This window comes from Phalaenopsis equestris, unplaced genomic scaffold (genome assembly GCF_001263595.1).
Source record: "Phalaenopsis equestris unplaced genomic scaffold, ASM126359v1 Scaffold000297, whole genome shotgun sequence".
NCBI classification, from domain to species: Eukaryota; Viridiplantae; Streptophyta; class Magnoliopsida; order Asparagales; family Orchidaceae; genus Phalaenopsis; species Phalaenopsis equestris.
Window position 1 is genome coordinate 3,138,802 of NW_018164739.1, and position 23,025 is coordinate 3,161,826.

General features: G+C 34.3%; 1 protein-coding gene across 3 annotated transcripts in view; it reads right to left on the reverse strand.

Moving 5' to 3' along the window:
- Window positions 1-633: 633 nt before the first annotated feature.
- Window positions 634-23,025, reverse strand: part of LOC110025267 (ubiquitin thioesterase otubain-like) — a 92,242-nt gene continuing 69,850 nt past the window's right edge. For 2 of the 3 annotated variants that reach the window (XM_020725652.1, XM_020725653.1), the window contains exon 18: window positions 634-927. The gene's annotated coding sequence lies outside the window, so the exon portion shown is untranslated. The remainder of the gene's footprint in view (window positions 928-23,025) is intronic. The other variant, XM_020725655.1, reaches the window with a different exon arrangement.

Consider the following 23,025-nt stretch of genomic DNA (forward strand, 5'->3'; position numbering starts at 1 on the left):
CAGAGAAAAATGAAAACTAAATTTAAGATAATTCAGTTCGGTTTTAAGGGACTAACAAATGACACGGGGGAGTAGCGTATGCACAATAAAGGCTTGCAGATGTATGGCAGATTTGTGGAGGTCAAATTAGAAAAAATTTTCGTGGTTCCAATAGATTTAGAGGGTGAAGCAAAGGGAAGAGCCAAAATTAGGTCACCAATAACATTTTCATTGCTCATAATAAAATTTTCCACTTTATGTTGCTGCTAAAGTGACTATAAAATAGAATAAAAATTTTATAAGAACATATGAGAAAACATGGCAAGAGTTAGCATGAGATCAGAAAAGAAATCAACAAGAAAAAAAGAGGTACTAAACCTTCCCATCCAGTAAATCCAAGCCTATGCCCACAATCACAGAAATTTAAATTATCAACAATTCATAAACCATGATAATGGGTAACAAAAGAGCAAAAAGTTTACTCCAAGGATTCATATTAAGGCTGCTGTAAGCCCAATTCTTCCAGTTGCAGCCTCAATACCTTCATGTTATAAGGGATAAAATTTGAGAAGAAATGAAATTTCCCAAACATGCGTTCACCAGAACAACAACAAATCTTATGAGAGAGCTGTCATATCAAAAACAGAACTTTCTTAGAATATTATTTCTTGTCATTTTCGAGCTCATTGTGAAAGGGCGAAAACCTTTTATTGCATATGAACAAATCAGAAATATGTAATCAGAATCCTAACAGAACAAAATGTGTCCAAATGCAGATAGGCACATTTGTTAATTGAAATCCTCAAAGAAAGAAAAAAACAGTAAGTGGGTTATTGTAGTCCACAGCCAAATGGCTCCCCGCCAAATACTTTTGAAAACTGAATGTAAGAGCAAAATAGCCTCCACAGCCTGATATTTCATGTGGAGAAATAAGTCCGAAATGAGACCCTGCTAACCCAAATAACAAAAATTAAATAAAGCTGAACACAAGCGAACAAATAAGAGGCCATTAGAAAATTTATTGGAGCAAATCCAAATTTTAACACATTTTCAAGCCTCAAAGCACCTTAGCATTCAAATGAAATAGAAAATTTTAGGAATAGCTTGACCTAAATCAAGAATCCAGATACATGAATGAAAACTTCTCGAGGTTATTTTAGGGGATACAAAATCCACTTAGTTTTGTATTTATATTCAAAAATAGCATCTTGATGAGAAAAAGCTGATGAGTCCATGATCGCATCATTTAAAACTCATTAAGGTTGTTTGATTTGCTGAAAAACTAACAAAATATAAAATGAATGCAATGCAGAAGTAATGTTTTGTATTTGAGACTTTAAGATATTTAAAAGTTATTTGATTCGGTGTAAAATAAATGAAAGACTTTTTTTTATTGTATTTGAAGTAAAATAAAAATAATATATTTCAAAAGTAATGCGCTTGACGGCGCCGGCAATTAGTAATGTGTGGCAGTGGCTACAAGCGGTAGTAGGGTGTGGCAGTGGCAAAGGGAAATGGCGTGGCAACTGAGCGCGGAAGTGACCAGCGAGTGAATTCTAAATTCATAGAAAATGAACTAATAGTCGAATTTCAAATACAAAGTTTTTTTAAAGTGTATATCACTCCATTGTTGCCGACCAAGCAACCCTAAAACACTGAGATACCCAAAAAAATATCAAATGATCAAGAGGGCTTTTGAAAACATTTCATGTAATATTCAAAAATTTGGTAGAAATGACTGAAACACCCCTTCTTAAAATATATAAATATATTATATTTCAATGCATTCAAGATAACTTTCAACAAAGAGAAATCTTGGGTTCTTTGAGAATTTCTGTTGAGAATTGAATATAGTTTAGGGTCATATTTGTAAATAGGAAATATAGAAAACGTCTAGAAATTTATTTGTAAAGAAAGTTGTAAAACTCTACATAAGCCCAAGTCTTTAATGAATAGAGGTGATTTTTCTTAAGCAATTATTTCTATTTGGTATTAGAGCTAAACCTAGACGACCGCCTGTGAGGACCGCGCATAGAGTCGAAGCTTCCAACCGTCAGGGGAAGATCACGACGTACAAGATTGCGGTTTCCAAAAATGCTAAATATCGTGGCCAGTAGAATCGTTGCTCCATCCACCGTCGATTGCTCAATCGAAGGCCCGAAACTCCCATTTTGCTCTTCCTTACACTTTGTCCTCGTGAAGCAATCTCAATTAGAACTAAATGGGAAGGCAACAACGAGATTGTGACATGACTCTCACGATATAGTCGCGATTAGAGCTAGCCGAGAAGGCAAAGACAAAATCATGAGAGCTAACTAGGAAGGCAAGGAAGAGCATGATCGCGTGCGCGAGCCAGTGGTGTGTAGCGGCTTCGACGTAGCCTATGGTTCTATGTGACTCTTGCGATGGAGGGGGTGTAGACGGCTGGCTTCGTACGCAAACAAAAGCGGAAGGAGCATGGCCGCAGATTGGTTTGCGAGTGTGTAGGATTTGGTGGGCCAATTTGCACTCGAGGCAGGAAGCAACAAGCGAAGCTTTGGCTCTTTAGGCTTCGACATAGCACCAAGGCAATTTCGTATGAGGATTTAGGCTTGATCCTTGTGATTGAGGATGTCAGAAGACGAAGATAGTGCAAGAGATGAAGGATTGAAACTTTTGGAGAAGATAAATCCAGAAGTTTTAAAGCTCTTGGTCGGGCTCAGACAGAGAGCTAGCGTCTCGACAGAGCCAATACCAATGCATGTACATTGACACAAGTGAAGCTTGATCTCCCTCCTGTGCATCTATAACTCGATGGACCAACCACGTATCAGAGTCAATCGCATCAAATCGAGGCTGCACTGGTAGGAAAGAGACTAGAGAGATATCTGACGGAGGTCGAGCCAAAGAGTAGTTGTGCTAAGGGGGATGAGTGGAGGATCACAAACGACTTATTTTATACCTAGCTACTCAACTCAATCGTTTAATCGATTGCCTCTTCTGTTGATGTAATTCGAAAGGTGAAGGACATAAGGCAAAGCTGGAGCGGACCTATGCTGGGACTGATAACCACATGAGCATGTTTCAGATTCAGCGTGACATAGAGGTAGCGAAACATGGTAATAGATTCATTCAAGAATACTACATAGAGCAGGAGCGGTTGTGGCAATATCTTGATCACTTTTCACTGATGTCGAGATGTGGTGATCCAGAATGCGAGAAGGAGATCTTTGCACAGATGAGGACTAAGCAATTTCTGCCTCATCTGAACCCGACCTTTAATCAAAAGAAAATTGTGCTCCTAGCCAATGCAACAATTCCTTCACTGGATGAGGTCATTGCTGAGATGATACAACAAGAGTTAAATGAGATTACTTTGAGCCGAGAGGGCAACTGTGGAAAAGTGAGACACTTGAGCAAGACTTGTCTAAAAACACCCAAGGAAAGAGGGATGGGTGGACGTGGAGAGTCTAGAGGTCATGGTCATAATCGTGGGGGCCAAACGAGTGGAAGGGGTGGCTACCAGGTAAATCTGATGGTAGGAGAGAACAATGAAAAGACAAGAGTGGTCTTTACCAATAAGAATTATGATTTACGAGAGATGTTGAAGAGGTAACAGAGAGCAACAGTTGATGTGACTGAGTATGCATCCACCTTATCGTTATCCAAAGAGAACACTGCTACTTATAATCACTCAGCCAAAGGTACTCATAATACAGATGCACTTGTCTTTATATCCAACACAAGATCACCAGAAGGAATAGTAGATTTCGGTTCATCTCGACATGAGACATGTACTGCTAGTGAATTCTCTTTCTATACTCACCTAACAGTTTCAGAGAGAATTCAAGTTGTTGATGATTCAACACAGCCTGTTATTAATAAGGGTACAATGAGGTGTACTAATTCTATAACTATGTCCAATGTTTTGCATGTTCTATCATTTTCATTAAACTTTTAATCAATTAGTGTCATTATACTCTAATTAAAATGTATTGTTTAATTTGATATTCCTAAGATGAACTTTCAAGAGAAGAGGATTGGCAGGAGACTTGGGACAGGCACGTGGCATAGTGTACTCCAAAACTTGGATAGAAAAGAGATGAGCTTGGTCTTGACATCCATGGTAAAGAGAACTAGGAGAAGTGTGGAGAATGTAGTGTTGCTACTTCACAGATACATGAGACACTCTATGTTTAGTCTATTTGAATTGTTTATATTCATCCTTATATAAAAAGACAAATAAATAAAAGATTGTGTGTGATTTTTGTGATTTTAATAAGCATATCAGAAGCTCTTAGGTTAGTATCGATAATATGTGCATTAAGATATATGACGACCTTATTCCACAACATCAACGAATGGTTAAAGAGATTTTGTGACTTTCATTGATTGTTTTTCTCATGTTGCTTGGTTAAATCTGATGAGAAACAAAAGTAATATGATTGGCTGCTTTAAAGAATTTCATGGGGCGATTCCGATTCAATACTATGTAGTAGTGAAGCTTTTGTGGTCTAAAAATGGAATAAAATATAATAACAAGACGTCTGGGGAATACCTCTCAGCTCAAGAGATACAACATCATACCAAATGTCCATACACACCAGCACAAAATGGAGCAGTAGAGAGGAATCATAGACACTCTATAAAGGCAGCTCAAAGTATGATGATCTCGATGAATGTCCCAAAGCACTTGTGAGCGTAAGTTGTTTTGACAACCACTCAATTGGTCAACAAAATGCCCTCAAGAGTTTTCGAGTGACAATCTCCTTGTGAATTGTTGAAAGGAGATAATGACAAGATTCTCCCGTTGATAATATTTGAATATGTATGTTTTGTGAAGGATAATAGAGCTATAAAGTGTGTTTTCGTAAGTTATTTTGCCACCCAAAAAATGTATGTTTGCTAGAGCCCAATATGGAAGAGACTATTTGTGAACATGAATGTAACTTTTTGAGAATTCGAACCGTACTACACCATGGAGGTAACCTCACCCATTGGAGACTCACTAAGAACTAGAGGTATGAGGCAAGAGGAGAATAATGATGGTCAGAGATTGGTACATGCGAGAAAACTGAGAAAGAGACGAATAATAATAAAAAAGAACTTGAAGGTGGTGGGATTCAAGCTCAAGGAAAGCTAAGGCTCCGTTTGGCGCGACTTTTTTGCAGCGTCGCGGCCACGGACCGCTATTTTCTATTTTCTTTTTTTGTTTGGCGCGACGGTGGCTGCCTGGCTTCGAGGAATCCGAGCGAAAGTTGGGCCGCCGGCAATAGCTAGCTGCGCGCTTTTTCGCTGGCGAATATTATCGCATTGCCCCTCCCGCATACCATTTCCACGAAACGTTTCTTGCCCTAGCCGCGCACCGCCCTCCTCCTGCGCGCCAAAAATCTTCCTTCAACCCCGTTTTCCTCCTTCAGAACTTCTTCGCTGCCTTCGACAACCCCGTTTTCCTTCTTCTTCTTCTTCTTCTTCTTCGGTTCAGAACTTCTTCGCTGCCTTCGACCGTCCCGTTCTTCTTCTTCTTCTTCGGAGATCTTGCCGTAATATTCCTTCTCTTTTTCGTCAAACGATGATCCTCCTTTACAGCTCCGATTCCTTCTTCCTCCCACGTTCCTGACCTCCTTTGGCTTCTTCGGCGATCTCACTGGTATATGAATTTATTTTTTTCCGTTAATTTCATTTTTTGCTTGTTTGTTTCAGAATGCCAAAATTTTATATGATTTTTTATGGTCGATATGCCAAAATTTTATATTTGATACAATATTATATGTTTATTAAAGTATTTTGAAATGTATTTGTCTGTTATATGTGAGGTATTTGCTGATATATGCCATTGGAGTTAAGCTTATTGGTTGATTCTACGGCACTTCTAATTTATAATTGAACGAATTTTAAATTTATTGTTGAACAAATTGTAAAAAACTGAAGCTAGATATGAGTGTGTTTATGAATCCAAACTAAATCAATCGAGTATGTGTTAGATATGTAAATAAATCAGAATTTAGTGGCATGCATGTAAATGTTTTTTTGGGTAATTTTCACAATTAAGATAACACATCTGTGTTCTTCCCTATAAGGAGTATGAATATGACAATTTTGCTGGTTCCAATGATCTGACCAGAAGCTTTTCTCAATGTTTAGAAGTTATGCATCCAAGCAAATTGCTAAAAATTATGCATTGATGACCTGATGGTGATTTGTTTCCTTTCTCTTTAACATCGAGTTATTCCTCAGCTATAAGATTGTAGCTACCGCTCCCATGTACATACTTTTATCACTCATTACAATCTGAACAATAAGCAGTATAAATAAGGTGTTATCTACTGCTTCCATTGTACATATCATTTTCATTCATTACAGGGAAATATGAAATTTGTTGTAATCAGGGGCTACAACTTCTAAGTGACAAGAAATCTAGAGCTAAAACAGAAACAAGGAGCCTGAAAATAGATGTCTAATGAATATTTCTTTTCCACTAAAGAGTGCATGTTTCCTGTGGCCATGACTATGTTTCCCGTGGTGTTTATTCGGCACTTTAGAATAACTTAAAAAATTTTAAGCAACCATTGCTGTCATTACCAAGGAAATCTATACATAACAATCAGTGGAGGAATTTTTTCGGTACTACTCCTTTTCATACATCAATGGCCGTTTTTGTGCCTTCAGTGTAAGTAAAGTTTGCTTGAGGTAGTGTTTGGTGTGTTTATTCATCTCTTTGCATCTATAATATTGAAGTGTGTTTATTAATAACAATAATTGCCTGTTCCTTTTTTTTTTTTCAGTTGCAGTCAGAAAAATTAATATAATCATCTTATTAATTATTTTTTTAATAGTTTTAAGCTTTTTTTTCACTATTGATACTCACTGTGAAGTGAGGTATGTACTTGTATTTCTGTATTATTTTTAAGTGAATTGGTGTCTTAAAAATATTAAATTTATGATAGTTCTGTTAAGCACAATATTACAAAACAGGGACAATGATTATTTCTGCAGAAACAGCTACCTTACAGCTGTTTTCACACAAATGTCCTAAACAGACAGCCAGCTTTCCCGCAGCAGCTTCCTGAGGCAGCGCAGCTGCAGATAAAAAGCTGAGAAGCTGCTGCTGCGCCAAACAGAGCCTAAGGCTTTGTTGTTGTTGAATCTCACATAATAATAATAAAAAAGAGCTGTTACATACATTGCACTCAAAATAACTCTAATTACATATTTCTCACCAAAACAATCTATTTACATCTTTGACACCCAAAACAATTAATAATACTTATGAAAAATAGAACCTTAGTCAGTCCACCAAATCTTAGGCATGAACAACATTGTCTCTCCATCTAATCTCACGCAGAAATGACAAACTTCATCTTTAGCTCTTGCGTTACCTTTGCTTGAAATCATATACTGCAATTGAAAATCTTTACAATGAAGCTGTAATAACCCAATCCTTACAATCATAAAATTTTTTTGACACATTGCACCAGTCTAGAAAAATGCAAGCTTCTGCAATTGTGAAGGCTGCGCAGAGCTGCAGATTTAATGCAATTAAAAGAATTGTTGAGAAAAGAGATGTGGCAATATATGCTAATTGTATACAAAGAAGCAGAATGAGGGAACAATGCTTGTCATGCCACTCATGTCAACAAGTCCCTTGTCCTGGCCTACCCCGACTTCTAAGACACGTACACCATCCACCTTAGAATTCGATTACATTGGTGATATGATTCCTCTCTCTTCTCCCACTCCCATGATTTTAAAAGGAACCTCTCGCAGTAATATATTTGTTACTTCACACATGCATGAAAACTTTAGACTTTGGAATTTAGGGTCTTATTTGTTTTGACTTATAGTAGTTAAACTTTATAATTTAAAAATCTAGGAGATGTTTTGCTTTGGTTTGTTAAAGCTGAAACAGGGAATTTTGGATGCTTTCTTTGCTTTAGTTTATTGAAACTGAAATTTAGAAAATTGAAAATTTGTGATTTTCTTCGCTTTAACCTGTCGAAGCAAAACTCTGGAAATTCAAAAGTTGTCATTATCGTGGTTTACTGAAGCCGAAACAGAGAATATAAACACACTTTCTTTGTAGATTAGTATATAGAGCATACAATTTTTCTTTTTTTTACATATATATGCTTGAAGCTTGAACCTAAAATAAAAATTTGATACTATGAAAGTGTTTGACAAATTGTTTCTTTCGATTTTGTAATGTGAAAGTATCTAAAATTGTTGAATATATATATGGATTATCAAAATGGCCTATAAGTTCAAGATGTGGGTAAAAACAATGATGCAAAAAATAATGTTAAATATATATATGAATTCATGCTATTATAGCTGAAATCTAAATCAAATGTTGTTTAACAAAAACTCGGTTGGTTGGTGGTGAAATAGTGGTGGTAGAACTGAAGCTAACATAACAATCCTAAAAGTGGGGAGGTTTCAGGTAGTCCGCCCTCCTTTTCTTTCTCATCCAAAGCAATTATACCAGGAATCAACTAAGCGGCTTTTACTTTTTTAATCTTTGCAATTTTTTTATTGTTATTCCTCCATTGTGTTCTGGTTAAAGGTACATACGTCAAACTTGATCATACTTCAAAGACTGAAGGGATCAAATCAAGGTTTGACCCTTTTCCAAAAACATCATCTTCATCATTTATCTGCACACTTTTCCATTTATCTAAGGCTGAAACAATAGCAGGTGCAGTAACTACCACCAACCTAGTACTATGAGCGGAAACAACTTCAACAACAGACTTCTTTACAAAAGCAGAACTTTTTTTCTTCACAGTTCTCTTCAATGACGGAAAATCCTTAGCCGACTTCAGATTAAACTCAATAACTGATTCATCAAAGTTAGAATTCTTAAATTTTATTACAGCAAAACTTCATTTCAGTATCATCAAATCCCTGTCTGAATTTGATAATTGCTCTGTCGGGCAACTGACTTTATTAACATTGAAGTCCATTCCCGTAGTGAAAGAGAAAATCAATTTTGGTGAATCCATTTATATAATTTAAAGATTTCAAAGATTAAACGCACCATGCATCCCTTTGTTATTGCAAAAATTTAGGACAAATATCTTGAAAAAACTACTTAATAACTGGGTGTCTCCTCTAGAATTTATCCGAGCAAATATTTTAAATTTTATTTTAAAAAGTTACAATTGGTTGAAACAAATTATCGTTAAGGAGAAGAAAACATAAAGTGTAAAACGCAATTTCAAAATCGAATAGGGAATTGATTTGGTGTCAAACCCGTTTCAACAAACCGCTCTCATTTTACCACACCTATTAGGAGCTCACCCTATTTAGATTTGAAGATTTCAGGTGATTAAGCAGTGACTCCATAATCAAGGGAGTTGATAATACTTGCTCATGAAGAAATGAGCGAAGCACGTCAACGGAAGGATTGTAGTTTTGCCCACTAGAGGTATGGGCACACTATCGATGTATGAATACAAATCCTCATGATTTAAATGGAGTGAAAAATTCACCCCCAATGAAGTCGCCAGAAATTGTCGGTAATTTTTTTCTTGAAAATAAAACTTTAAATTTAAATTTAATATAATATATAATTTGATTTAATTTTTGTGAAAACGGTATTCTTTAATTTTTGGAAAATGTTGAGACCGGATAGATCTCATACATCAAATAATTTAAATAGTTGAACATGACACCATAAATGATATATCATTCCAAAGGATGAGTGTATCACTTATTGATAGGTTTAATTATTTAAACTTAAAAATTCATGACTCTATTTTGGTCTCCGAAATTTATAATTGACAGTCCTCTATCTAATACACAGATTAGATAGAGTTTAGATTACTCTGAGTTCTTAATTCCCTATAGCTGCAAACCCCTATAGTTGATTACATCTTAGACAACCAAAGTCACCTAAGAAAACTCTCAATTAAGATCAGGGCTTCGTCTTAAAAAATTCAACGTTTATGTTTTCACAATTGGTTATAGGAAATTAAAATGAGAATGACTCAATGCGAAACAGTTAATTTCGAAATCCAAAGAAGCAAAAAATAGGAGATGTCGAAATTACTGAAGAAGCTTCAGTGACATCACAAATTAACCTATGATTTAGATTTACATCTTTGAAAGAAATATTATTTAACGTTTCGGTACTGTAAATTATTAAGATATCTGGAACTTATGTTTGCATATCATATGCAAATAACCTGAGAAAATAGAAGAATTTATGTCGTATCGAACGACCTCGGAATCCTAAAAAATTTAGGACTTATATTATATGATATACAATCACATGAAACCCTAAAAGATAATGTGAAGATTTACATCGTATCAGACAAACAACCTCGACGTCCTAAGAGTGTATATTATTTAAGTCTATCGAAGTTCAGTTGAAATTCTTCTTGCATCCGTTGTCGTCTCGATCACTGCCCGAGGATGAATCGTCATTCGACCAAGTCGTGACCTTATTACGTGAAAAGAGGAAACTAAGAAATCATGCCTCGAGCGGCCTGTCCTAGGGTGCTGTATAAACATACCAAAAGGGTGAGAATGAATTGTCATTCGACCACGTCGTTACCTTGTTACGTGAAAAGAGGAAAATAAGAAAAAATCATGCCTCGAGCGGCTCATTCGACTACATTGTTACCTTTTTACGTGAAAACGTACCAAAAGGGTGAGAATAAATCATCATTCAACTACGTCGTTACCGAGGGTGTTGTATAAACGTACCAAAAAGGTAGTAAATAAAATATGAGTACAGATGAATGTATATAGTATAGTACAGTAAAGAAAAAAATAATTATGTAGTAAAGTACAACAAAGCAAGAAATGAATTGCGCAATATAGTACAATAAAGAAAGAAAAGACTATGCAATAGAATAGAATAAATAAAGAAAAAAGCGTATCTGGCTGATTTTATTAATGCTTCAAAACAAATTGCAATTGCATAATATAAATGTATACATAACGAAAAGGGGTTAGACAAATATTTGCAATTTAAATATAGAAACTTGAGCATGTATATTTTCATAAAAAATTTAAGTGATATGCATATGAAAAATTAAAATGGGGTATAAGAATCTAATTTGGGATATGCTCAGTTGTAGATTTTATGTTATCTATTCTCGTAGACAATCAAGACGTCAAAGTCTATATATCAATATCAATTAAAAGTCACCAGCAAATCATCCTAGAATTGGGCAGTTCTAATCCATACCACTTAGTTGATGAATGAATCAATGTGTATAATTTTGATTTAAAAAGAAATGTATAGTAGACTTATATGTAATGTCTAATATGTGATATCTCGTGCATAATATGTGATGTGTAGTATCTGGTGTATAGTATGTGATATGTGGTGATGTGTAGTATCTGATGTATAATATGTGATATGTGATTATGTGTAGTATGTGATGTGCAGTGATGTGTGGTATTTGTTGTGTAGTATGTGATGTGTCACAAGTGTAGTATCTTTTGTGTATTCTTTGTTATGTAATATATGTTGTTGGTTTGCAAATTTCTTAAAGGTAGGGATAGAACTACCAATGATTCAAAGGATGAAAAGGGCATCTATAATTGAATATTGATTTAGATTTTAACTATAAAAGCATGAATGTAGTATTTTGCATCATTGTCTTTACCCACATCTCGAACTTATAGGCTATTTTGTTAATTTATATATATATTCAACAATTTTTTATGCATTCACATAACAAGACCGAAAGAAACAATTTGTCAAATACTTCCATAGTATCAAATTTTCATTTTAGGTTCAAGCTTCAAACATATATGTAAAAAAAATAATTGTATGCTCTATATACAAATCTCCAAAGAAAGTGTGTTTATATTCCCTGTTTCGGCTTCAGTAAACTACCATAATAACAACTTTTGAATTTCCAAAGTTTTGTTTTAACAGGTTAAAGCGAAGAAAATCGAAATTTTCCAAAATTCAATTTCAATAAACTAAAGCAAAGCAAGCATCCAAAATTCTTTGTTTCGGCTTCAACAAACCAAAGCAAAACACTCCAAGATTTTCAAATCTTAAAGTTTAACTACAATAAGAAAAAGCAAAGAAGACCAAAAATTCCAAATTCCCAAGTTTTCATGCCTGTGTGAAGTAACAAATGTGCTAAGATTGAAGTTAATATGTTAAGTATACCAACACCCAAAATTTGTGTGGCATGTATGTAAACTTCTAGAGATGAGTAAAGAAAAATATCCGTTATTCACATATCTGTATAATATATCCAACTGTATCAATAAAAATAATAAGATTCTTTACATGATACATTGTGAATGCGCATAAGAGGAGTGGAAAGAAGGATGAATTATAGAAATTGAATTAACAAATCAGCCACTATCAAAATAGTTAACATTCACTTGAAGCAGGAGCTCAATTGAATGCTCAACTAACTTAAAGTAAATTAAACATAAAATTATGAGAGAATGATGTATGCTTGATACAAATGAAACCATCCAAATTACTTCCATCAAACAAATAATAAATCTAGCAGTAAAAAAAAATGAATCAAGCTTAACGCCTCTTTCACTCTCGAACCCTAACCGGACGCCTTCTTCCCCAAAACTTCTCCCCGGTCACCTTCCCCTTTTTCGAATACTCTCTGTCGGTTGTCCCACCGGTAAGATTTCCCGCCTAAATGTATAAAATCACCTCCCTATCTCAAAACCATAGCCGATTTCTACATTTTGGAATGTCTCCTCACCGTCGGTAAATTGCTTAGTAAGTACCTATTCCCCTTTTCGGCTATAAATACCCCATTTGGGGGAGAGTTTCGAGGTTGGCTATTCGTTTATGCGATTTGGAGGTTTTGTCTGCTTCTGAATTTTTTTTAATCTCTCTAAAACATTTGGAGAAGGAATGGCTTGCTAGACTCTCTTTGACCCGAAATTCCTGCTAGTCATTCATATTTCTCTTTCTCCACTTTCTTCAATAATTTGTGACTAGTGGAATACTTTATTAAGTAAGATTTTCTTCTTCATCGATCATACCGAGTTTCTTTCTCTTAATGCTTGTTTTGAACATATGGATTGTGAATGACTTTTCTTGGCTATTAGTTAATGGATTCATGAGGCATACTCATTTTATTTTTAAGGAGCCAATGTTTTATCTCATACTATTACAATTCTTGAACATGAAGCATGGTTTCGTTCTTCAAGAAATGAAGAAATTGGTCTCTTTGCGAAGGTATAAAACCGTTTTGACATCAAAATACTTGTTAGGCCTGAGGTTTAGTCACAATTGTTATTCCATCTCTTTTCTTGTCTACTTCTTTAAAATATTGATGTTATGGATTGTTAAAAAAAAGCTAAGTTCATATTAGAGTTAATGAAGTTTTGAACCCATTGCAAAAGTCTTAAGGCTGGTTTGTTTTGGAAAGAAAGTTATAATGAGCTCTAAGTTTTCTTGAATACTTTTGAGATCTTTACTTTATAAAGTTTTTATATCACTCTTACACATAGGGAATCTTGATGTACAACATACAACTCTTATGTATTTACACATCTTTGATGCGGTATAAATGTTCAGTTGTTGAAGATTTGAAAAATATGGTTAATGTGATATGTAAATATATATGAATTTGGTTGTCTGGCTGTATTATTAGTTTCATTTTGCTTTGGGACTGAGAAGTTGCATTTACCTTTGGAATAACTGCATCAGCATGCCTATGAAACTCTGTAACGTAGGTGTGGATGATAGCGCAAATATAGTGTTATGATTCAATATCATTGGGCTGTCACGTTCATTTGAACCAACTTTGATTTGAATAAGTTTGGTTTAATTCGAAAAAGGGGCGTGCACGGTTAAGTTTGCATTCATTTGTTTGATTCAATTTTTTACTGCTTGATTTATTCTATGTTTGCTGGAAGTAATTTGAATTGCTTCATTTGTATCAAGTATACATTCTTCTCTTATAGTTTTATGTATAATTTACTTTAAGGTAGTTGAGTATTCAATTGAGCACCTGCTTAAGTGGATGTTAACTATTTTGATAGTGGCTGATTTGTTAATTTAATTTCTACAGTTCATCCTCATTTCCACTATTTTGTTATGAGCATTCACAATTCATCATATAAATAATCCTGTTACTTTTATTGATACAATTGAATATATTACACAGATATGTAAATAATGGATATGTTGCCTTTATTTACTTATCCCTAGAAGTTTACATACATTCTAGTCATGTACATTTAATATATTAACTTCAATCTTAACAAATTTGTTACTTCACACATGCATGAAAACTTGGGACTTTGGAATTTGGGGTCTTCTTTGCTTTCGCTTATTGTATTTAAACTTAAGATTTGAAAATCTTGCAAATGTTTTGCTTTGGTTTTGTTGAAGTCGAAACAGGGAATTTTGGATGATTTATTTGCTTTAGTTTATTGAAATTGAAATTTGAAAATTTGTGATTTCCTTTACTTTAACCTGTTTAAGCAGAACTTTAGAAATTCAAAAGTTGTCATTATGATAATTTAATGAAGCCGAAATAGGAAATATAAACACACTTTTTTGGAGATTTGTATATAAAGCATACAATTATTTTTTTTACATATATATGCTTGAAGCTTGAACCTGAAATGAAAATTTGATACTAAGGAAGTATTTGACAAATTATTTCTTTCGGTCATGTAATATGAATACATCAAAAATTGTTGAATACATATATGAATTATCAAAATGACCTATAAGTTCGAGATGTGGGTAAAGACAATGATGCAAAATACTATATTCATGCTTTTATAACTAAAATTTTAATCAATATTCAATTATAGATGTCCTTTTCATCTTTTGAATCGTTGGTAGTTCTATCCCTACCCTTAAGAAATTTGTGAACCAACAATAGATATTACACAACAAACAATAGACAAAAGATACTACACTTGTGACACATCACATACAACACAACAAATACTACGCATCGCTACACATCACATATTACACATCACATATTACACATCACATACTACACATCACTACATATCAAATACTATACACCATATACTACACATCACATATTATACACTAGATATTACGCACCAGATATTACATATAAACACACTGCACATTTCTTTTTAAAATCTAGATATTACACATTGGTTCATTTATCAACTTCATTTATCAACTAAGTGGTAGGGATTAGAATTGCTCAATTATAGAATGATTTGTTGGTTACTTTTAATTGATATTGATATATAGACTTTGACGTCTTGGTTGCATACGAGATTAGAGAACATAAAGTCTACAGCTGAGTCTATCCCAAATTAGATTTTTATTCCATTTTGATTTTTCATATGCATATCACTTAATCTCTTATGAAAATATACATGCTCAAGTTTATATATTTAAATTGTAAATATTTATCTAATCCCTTTTCTTTATATATATACATTTATATTATGTAATTGCAATTCATTTTGAAGCATCAACAAAATCAGTCAGGTACGCTTTAATAGTTTTCTTTCTTTACTGTATTCTATTGCATATTCTTTTCTTTCTTTGTTGTACTCTATTGCGCAGTTTATTTCTTGTTTCATTATACTTTAGTACATAGTTATTTCTTTTTTTAGTGCACTATACTTTATACATTCATTTGTACTCATATTTTCGTTACTACTTTTTTGGTACGTTTATACAGTACCCTAGGATAGGCTGCTCGAGACAGCGTTTTTTCTTATTTCCTCTTTTCACATAACAAGGAAACGACGTGGTCAAATAATGATTCATCCCCGGGCAGTGATCGAGACAACAACGAAAGCAGGAGGAATTTCAACTGAACTTTGATAAACTTCAATAATATACACCCATAGAATGTCGAAGTTGTTTGTTTAATACGACATAAATCCTCACATTATCTTTTAGAACATCGTGCAATTGTATATCATATGATATAAGTCCTAATTTTTTTAGAATTTTAAGGTCGTCCTTCGGTGCAACATAATCCTTTTATTCTTTCGGGTCATTTGCAAATGATATGCAAATATAAGTCTCGAATATCTAAATAATTTACAGAATTAAAATGTTAAATAAATTCTCTTTCAAAGATTTAAAGATAAATCATAGGTTTGTTTGAGATGTCACTGAAATTTTTTCAATATCTTCGACATCTACATTTCTCTCATTTGAATTCTGAAAATAATTGTTCCACATTGAGTTATTCTCATTTGAATTTCCTATAATCAATCGTGGAAACCTAAACGTTGAATTTTTGAAGACGAAACCCTGATCTTAATCTTAATCAAGAGTCTTCTTAGGTGACTTCGATTGACTAAAATGTAATTAATTATAGAGGCTTGTCTTTAAAAAGAATTAAGAACCCATATTAATCTAAACTCTATCTAATTTGTGTATTAAATAAGAGAATTTGTCGACAATAAATTTCGCAGACAAAAATAAAGTAATAAAACTTTGAGTTTAAATAGTTAAGTCTACAAATAAGTGATACGTTCATCTTTCGGAATTATATATCATTTATGGTATCGTGCTCAACTATTTAAACTATTAAATATATAAGATATATCCGGTCTCATTATTTTATAAAAATTAAAGAATGTCATTTTCACAAAAATTAAAATTACATGATATATTATTTTAAATTTAAATTTAAAATTTTATTTTCAAGAAAAAATGGTCGTCAATTTCTTTCAGTAAGTATTATCAACTCCCTTGATTCTGGAGCCATTGCTTAATCACACTTAAACAGAGGTTTCAGAATCTTCAAATTTAAATGAGGTGGACTCCCAATAGCTGTGGTAAAATGGGAGCGGTTTGTTGAAACGGGTTTGACACCGAATCAATTCCCTATTCGATTTTGAAAATGGGTTTTACACTTTTTATGTTCGGATAAGTCCCAGAGTAGACACCAAGTTATTAAGTAATTGTTTTTTCAAGATTTCTATCATAAATTGTTGCAACAACAAAAGGAGACATGGTGAGTTTAATCTTTGAAATCTTTAAATTACAGAAATGACTTCAAAAAAATTGATTTTTACTTTCGCTACAGAAATGAACTTCACTGTTATTAAAAGTCAGTTGCCCGACGGAGCTGTTATTAAATTCGAACAGGGATTTGATAATACTGAAATGAAGTTTCGCTGTAACAAAATCTGAGAATTTTAGCTCTGATGAACCAGTTATTGAGTTTAATCTAAAGTCGACGAAGGATTTTCTGTCATTGAAGAGAATTCTGAAGAAAAGAAGTTTTGCTTTTGTAAAGAAGCCCACTGTTGAAGTTGTTTCCGCTCCTAGTACTGTGTTGGTAGTTACTGCACCTGCTATTGTTTCAGCATCAGATAAAGCGAAAGAAGTGCAGATAAATGATGAAGATGATGTTTTTGGAAAAGAGTCAGACTTTGATTTGATCCATTCAGTCTTTGAAGTAGGATCAAGTTCAAAGTTTGTACCTCTAACTAGAACACAGTGGAGGAATAACAATCGGAAAATTGCAAATATTAAAAAAGCAAAAGCTTCTTAGTTGATTTCCGCCAAAATTGCTTTGGATGAGAAAGAAAAGGAGGCTGGACTGCCGGATACCTCTTCTCTTTTAGGAGGGAGCAGGTTTCATCATTTGTCCGCCACCCAAGATGAGATCTTTCAAAGATTGCTGCTACGCTACATCAATTTTTTGGCCACAACGATCAAATGAAATCAAGGAAAAAATTTACACCATTAACTCGGGTTCGTACGATTTTTGAAAAACTGGAAAAAAAAAAGAAGGTTGTTCGGTTACGGAGATCCTTAATAGGATGGGGTGTGTTGTATCGCCCCGAATGAAGACTCAAATATTTCAAGAGAACAAGTTAGTTACGCGACCCACTAGAAGGATTACGAAAGAAGAAGGCCTGCCTTTGCGAACCTCTCGTAGAGTTCGCTCAGAGGATTGTTATGTTAGCTTCAGTTCTACCACCACTGTGTCACCACCATCCATGGTTTCTGTTAAACAACATTTAGGAACCCGTGTTTCATCCATTCTTGTTGTTGCTACTTCTACCACTGTTGTTTCTCCAAGTTTCACGAGACGAAGACCGGGTAAGTCCCGACTTGGACCAAGATTAGTTTCACCTGTTGTACAAGAGGAATCTTTTTTCATGGGAAAAGAGTCCAAGAAATAATAAGAAAGTATTTGCTGATGTGTCTGGTCCCTGTAATGAGGGGACCACTTCTCGACGTGTGAATATCATTACTAAGACCATCCTGTCCTAAATAGTTCACATCCAAGAAGATGGTGTGGCGACCTAGGATCACTAAAGAAGCCTGAAATAGATAATTCTGGGAAAGATTCTGAATGTGATGCTCAGCCAATAGAGACTGCTACTGTTCCTGCTTCCGGAGAATGTTGTCTGTCAACCCTCACCTGTTGATCTTAAGCTGGTTAAAGGAAATTCAATTGAAGCCAAATTAGGAAAGCTAAGAGAACATATCAAACAGTTATCTGAAGAAAGAAAGGGCGAGCTAGATGATGAAAAAGATTTAACAAATTACATGGAAGAAGATTTTGCTTAAATAAATGTTGTCAAAACGAAAGCATCCTCATCTTTGAGAGAAGCTCCGATACAAGTTGAAGAAAATGTTGCTAAAACATTGCAGAGAATTATTCAACAAAAAGATGAACAAATTGATCATATGGAAAGAAAGATGAAGGAAATGATAGCTGCAATTATGACCCTACAAAGTCAGTCACAAACTCCGAAAGTAATACCTTTTGAAGTAAACGAACCGGAAGTTGTTCAAATTGTGGATAATAAGAAAGAATCTACTTCAACTAATAAAGAAGAACAAAATAAGAAAGATCTTGTTCCGTGTTCAATATCATAAAAGGATATTAAGAGTTTGATAAAATAACTGTAGAAATAAGCCTTGGCAAAATCCAAAGGCGAAGCATTAATTCTAAAGGGTGGACCTTATCCTGAAGAATTTGATACCATGCAATATCCCAAAAGTTTCGTACCACTTTTGCTCAAAACTATTGATGGAACGGAAAATCCCCAACAGTAAGGTGCGCATTTTCGTGTCAGTTATTGTAATGCAAGAGAAATGATGCATTACTTTTTCGTTAATTCGTCAACAGTCTGTCAGAAGTCGCCTTTGACTGGTATGCGGAGTTACCAAATGGTTCTGTCAAAACGTTCAAAGAATTAGAAAATCTTTTCGTGAAGCAGTTTGTTGGAGCTCAACACCACATCACTGTTGGTGATTTAGCGGTTGAGAAATAAAAACCGGACAAGACTTTGGTATACTATATTCTACGTTGGAGGATTTCGAGTATGAAATGTGAACCCAAGCTTCAAGAGCAGCATGCAATTGAAATCCTATTAAAGAGTATTCATGGGCCAGTGGCGTTTCCCCTCGAAGGATTTACAATTAAAACTTTTGAAAAAATGCTTAGCAAAGCTGCAAATTTACAGGAAGAAGCAAAACAACTTGGTTTTATTGAAAAACTTGAAAAACAGAAACCTGCGAAAGCCTTTGAGAAGAAGTCTGACACTGTTATAGCTGTTGACAAAGGTAAACAACCGATGCAGAAAATGGTAGAACAACCTCAACAAAGTTATCAACCTCTTCAACAACAAAATCAACAATCATCTCAACCAAAATCTTATCAAACCAACGGTAAATCATCCCTAACCATAGAAGAGCGCCTGAATAAAGTGTATCCTTTTAAGGATGAAGAAAGATGTTCTGAAATTTGATTAAGAAAATTGAATTCAGTTTACCTGAGCCTAAGAAACCTGATGAAGTCAATAAGAAAGATCATCCACTATATTTTCCATATCATAGATTAATTGGACATGCTATAGAAAATTGCTTCGTTTTCAAGGATTAGTTGGAATCTAACCTCAAGAAAGGAAATATAACGATCCCGAAAGAGTATATCAGAGAACCTGAAAAAAGGTTCAATCAATAAAATTTCGGTTGAGTCTATTGTTTCGATTGACCTGTACACCACAAATGATGGATGAAATACAGTTTGGGCAAAGTCTCCAAGGAAGATATTAAACCAGATTCAAAACGCTACAGTGCAAGTTGCAGTTCAGAGCTCAGAGCCTGCTAAACCAGTACTATCAATTGCAGTGTAAAAAAAACCTAAGAAGAAGATTGAAGAAGTCACAACAATGAAGAAGATTGAAGAGCCAAAACATAAGATAGAGATTGTTGATCTGAGATTTCTTGTAACAGATTTAGGGGAGAGATCTCTCAAACCGTTGACTTTGAATGATTTATGCTTTGCTCCGGGGCATGTAATACGATGGAATTTGATTTTTGCTACTGTTTCTGGTGATAATATGATTGATGATAACCAATCTAATCTTCATAATAATTTCAATCCTAACAATAATTCTCAAATTTGTACAAGATCTTGATACATGCAACAATAATCCAGAAAATGATATTAATGATAATGGTTACGGTTCAGAAATTGATGCACCCGTATTTGAATTTCAAGGATCACCGATTGCAACAGAATTAAAATCTTCATATTCAAAAGAAGCCTTGGAAGAATCAATTACTTTAGCTCCCAACAAGGCAGTACCCGAGTTAATTCAAGACTTAGAAGAAAAAACAGAAGTACATCTAAGAAGTGGAAAAGTATTGCCCCCTAGAATGAGTCCAAAGGATAAGGCAAAACAAGTGGTTGTTCAAGATGATCCAATTCCATCAATCGATGAAGTACTTGTTCGGAGAGAAGATGAAGAATCAAGCAATAAATTGGACTACAATGTACTAGCCCATCTTAGGAAGTTATCTGCTCAGTTGAGTATATATGATGTGTTGGTCCTATCAAAGAAGATGAGGGTAGCTCTGGTAAAAGCTTTGCTCGATCCAGAAATCTGTTTAGCTCAACTCGTTGGTACCTCCTTGGATGAGGTTTCTTCATTAAAGGAACAAGCAAACAATAACGTTCACAAATGATGATTTATTGCTCGGTACCGCTGATCATAATCGTCCATTGTACATTTCCAACAACATTGGTAATTTCATGCTCTCAAGAGTATTAATGGATCCAGGAGCATTCATTAATATAATGAATTTACGAACATTAGCCTACTTGAACATTGATGCGTGACAATTGACTGCTGATAAGATGATGTTAAGAGGTTTTAACCAGAAAGGAAAAAGAGTTCTTGAATCAATTACATTACTATTGAAAATTGAAGAATTAGTAACAACTGCAAAATTTCACATCATCGACTCTGAAACTTCATTCAATGCTCTCTTGAGCCGACTTTGGATTCATAAAAACAGACTGGTTCCTTCGTCACTACATCAATGCATAAAGTATTGTCAGGAACTACAAGAATATTATATAAAATGAGATTTACAGTCATTTTCAATCCACGAAGTGGGCATTCATAAGGATGTTGCTTATTACACTCCTCCGAAAAAGACATTTTTCTCTCGGGAGGTTGATACAAGCAAAATGGGGAATCCTGAATATGTACAAAGACAAGACCATCTAGTTCCAATTCAACAATCTTTCATCACCACTTTACAACAAGAGGGTGAGAGTTTTTTTAGAACTCGCATCTAAGGTAAAGATCGGGGACGAGGTCGAGGAAGGAACGATAAGATTGTTGAACTTAAGAATCTAATTATCAACATTGATTTAGAAGACAGCTCTGAAGATGCAAAAGTCAAGAAGGACGCAATGACGATCAGCCAGAAGAAACCACAATTCCAAATCAGCTTAGAAGATGAAGAAAAATGCAAATATAAATCGAAGTATGATAAAATTAATCACTATGTACAAACTATGGCCCTTACCCCGATTTATATTCATAAGGTTGAAGGTTTGACAGTCAAGGAAGAACATGGTGTGAATGTAAAATCAATTAAGTTTCATTATGGTTCCTCATCTTCTAGTTCTGAAACAAATGTAAAACTAGAAGATATTTTTTTTTTTCAGAATTAATGGAATTACCTCTTGGATGACATTTGCCTTGTGTACAGAATCTTGCTCAACGTGATGTGGTGCCTAGACATTGGTCGAAAGAACAATCAAGGCACTTCGAAGAGCTTTGGAATAATAATAATCGGACATTTAATTCTAAACAATGTCTTGGGTTCTGCACATTAGGACTTGTTGATGAAGTAATCTAGTTGTTACAAATGAATATAATGAAGATAGCTTGGAAGCTTTAGATAATTGTGAAAATCCTGGGATTGAAGACGATCCACCAGAATTCGAAGAGGGAATAAAATCAACAGTGGATAAGTTAAAAAAGGTTAACCTAGGGACCGAAAAGGAACCGAGGCCAACCTACATTAGCTCCTTACTTAATGAAGAAGAATCTAAAGACATGGTTAAGCTATTGATAGAATTTAAAGGTTGTTTTGTCTAGAGTTATGAAGAAATGTCTGAACTGGCACCAAAAATTACAGTACATAAGTTGGGTCTACATTCGGCTGCAATTCCCGTTAAACAAGCTCAAAGAAGAATGTGTCTTGACATTGAGCAACAAGTCATAAATGAAGTAAAAAAATTACTAAATGCTAAATTTGTATGGGAAAAGCAATACCCCATATGGCTGGCTAGCATAGTACCAGTTAAGAAAAAAAATGGTCAAATCCGAAATTGCGTGAACTTCAGAGATTTGAATAAGGCATGTCCAAAGAATGAGTTTTCGCTTCCAATTCTAGAATTGATGGTGGATATTGCGTCATCTCATGCAATTTTTGTTTTTTATGGATTGGTTGTCTGAATATAGCTAGATTAAAATGACTCCCGAAGATGAAAAATTTATAGTTTTCCGAACACAAATTGGAGCTTATTACTATACAATAATGTCTTTTGGTTTGAAGAATATCAGTACAACACATTAGCGAGCAATGACAAGAATTTTTAACGACCTTATTCACAATCAAGTGCAATGCTATGTAGATGATTTGATCATCAAAAGTAAACAGAAAAAAAATCATTGTACGATTTGAGAATTGTTTTCGAGCGGTTACGACAATTTAATCTTTAAATGAACCCCATAAAGTGTGCATTTGGTGTGACTTCTGGGAAATTTTTAGGATTTGTTGTTCATAACCGCGAGATTGAAATTGATCCGGGGAAAGAT